Here is a 2,257-nt window from a genome sequence, read left to right as displayed (position 1 = left end):
GAACAGAGGCCAGGAACCGCGAGCCATAGATCACGCGTATACGTCGCGCATCTGCGGCGCCGTTAGTCATCGGCGACGAGGAACCCGTCCGGTTCGATTTCACGCGCGTTTCGTCGGCTCCGGTCGCTTCGACTTCGCTCCGATCTCGCTCTTCGGTTTTGCGCTTCGAGCTGCGACCAAAACGCTCATCGGCTTCGCGAGTACGGAGAACCGTTGACAAGCAACGTGGACAAGCAAGAGGTTCGAGTGATTATTATTTCGCACGGTGGTTGGTAAACTGGTTCTCGTCGATTACCGGTTTCATAGGGATGATCGGTTCGAAGATCGAGCAATAAATTATTTTGGCCCGTTGCTTGGGAGCTTTGGTACGAGTTTACCGTGTGGTTTGGAAAAAAGTGTAGAAATTTCCGGCCGTATCGTAGTTTTCCAATCGAGTGAAAGAAAGAGTTTTGGCGATACGCATTTGTCCTTTAATCGTCATTTTACATGCATACGATTTTCTGTTCCGTTCGCGTTCCTCTTTCGTTAAATGTTCGCGTTTTCGTTGGATATCTCGAGCGAGGACTGATCGTTGTATTAGCAATCTTATTTGTTTCCCTTAGCTTTAGTTCTTAACGTAGAACCGGAGTGACAGATTGATCGAACGTCATCGACGTTTCTTTTCCTTTTTCAAAATTGAATCGCTAAAAGTGCGCGATACATGTTACTAAATATTTATGGTAAAATCGAGGATCGAATAGCGCAGAAATACTTCGTTTAAACGGTAAATCAAGAAACTGCACCGTTTCCATGAAATATGTACGTATCTCGTTTACTTTTGGGACAAGGTGGCTACCGTCACTCGTTTCGGGATCTTAAGAGACGATGAAACGTTATCGAAGATTCGACTGTAAATTTCCACGACGTATTTAAGCCAGATCTGTACCGTCGATCAACTTTTAAGATCGGAGGAAATCCGCGATTCGCCAGTAAAAATCAGACGGATTATCTCGCAGGTAAGGAATCACTATTGATCGTATTTTCCAAAATGTTGCGTAGAGTGCGAAATTTTCTGGTGGACAAATAAGTAACTGTCGATAAAAATATTAAGAATGTGACAATATTAAAATATTGACTATTCTACGATGTTCGAATTACGTTGCCAAATTCTTTCGATCCGGTATCACTGTTATTACTGCGAACAGCAGCTACTTGGAAACTCGGTATGGTTTGCATGATCTAATGGAACAACCGAGATTCGTGAAACAATTTCGACGATCGAGGGTTTAACTTGGATCAAACGACTTGAGTTTTCTTGAGAAGTTCAAAGAATTAGTTAATTGGACGACGTGTCAAAGAAATTGCAACTGGCCAGAATCGCGAAGAAAATAGTAAAGGTCGCTTTTTACGATGAAAAGTATCGCCGACATTTTCGTTACAAGCTCGGATAAAAAAAGTCGTAAAAAAATGACTCTTACTACTTTCTTCGAGATTCCGAACAATTCCAATTTCTTGCCAAATTTTGTTACACTTCGTCGAGTAAACTAATGCCTTTGTCTTCTCTGAAGGCTCCAACTCGTTTGCTTCAATTGTGAAAAGTTACTCTGTTGTAAATGGCGTCCGAATATTAACAATAAAATAAAATCAATGTTTCCTTCAGAACAGCGATACGTAGTAACAGCGCTTGAAAGTCATTCAACGAGAATATACTAAATTTGCATTTTGTCAATGAATATTTTACGACCACGATCCACCCATCAATTTTCGCCTCTCCTTTTCGTTCTTTCGTACAAATTTTACTTGTTTATTAACTATCCTAGAATTCGTTGATCGTCCTTTATGCTGTTTTATAACGTAAGAGAATTTCAATAACTTCGATTCTTTACCAAAAGAATATGCTCTTACTGAGAGACTACCACATATCGTACACTTAACATTCCCTTCCTAACTTTATAGTTAGTTATTTATAGTTAACTAATAATCATACCATAGTTTACTAAATATTCCCTCCATTTTCCCTTTTCTCCTAATGTCTACGTTATATCTACGCCCTCCGCATCGATTACTTCCTCGTAACCCTTTCGAGGCGACGATAAAACGACCGAAACTCTAGAGAATTCGCGAATTTCTCGTCGGCAGTTCACAGAGCGATTAGCCGTGGCATGTGCCGCTGTCCGACAGTTCGTCGATTACCCTGCGTAAACGCACCTGTAAACCCGGTTTTCCGTCGCTGAGCCGTGTAATTGCCCGTCCACGGCTCGCCTCTGTCGCCTATAAT

The 2,257-nt window shown here is 41.6% G+C and overlaps 1 protein-coding gene across 1 annotated transcript in view; it reads left to right on the top strand.

Annotated features, from left to right (window-relative positions):
• The first annotated feature begins 9 nt into the window (after positions 1–9).
• Positions 10–2,257, top strand: part of LOC100740237 (COUP transcription factor 1-like) — a 10,604-nt gene continuing 8,356 nt past the window's right edge. The window contains exon 1 of the mRNA XM_024371379.2: positions 10–995. The gene's annotated coding sequence lies outside the window, so the exon portion shown is untranslated. The remainder of the gene's footprint in view (positions 996–2,257) is intronic.

This window comes from Bombus impatiens, unplaced genomic scaffold (genome assembly GCF_000188095.3).
Source record: "Bombus impatiens unplaced genomic scaffold, BIMP_2.2 scf_1275, whole genome shotgun sequence".
Lineage (NCBI taxonomy): Eukaryota > Metazoa > Arthropoda > Insecta > Hymenoptera > Apidae > Bombus > Bombus impatiens.
Note: the sequence above shows the minus strand (reverse complement) of the source record. Positions and strands in the feature narration are given on the sequence as shown.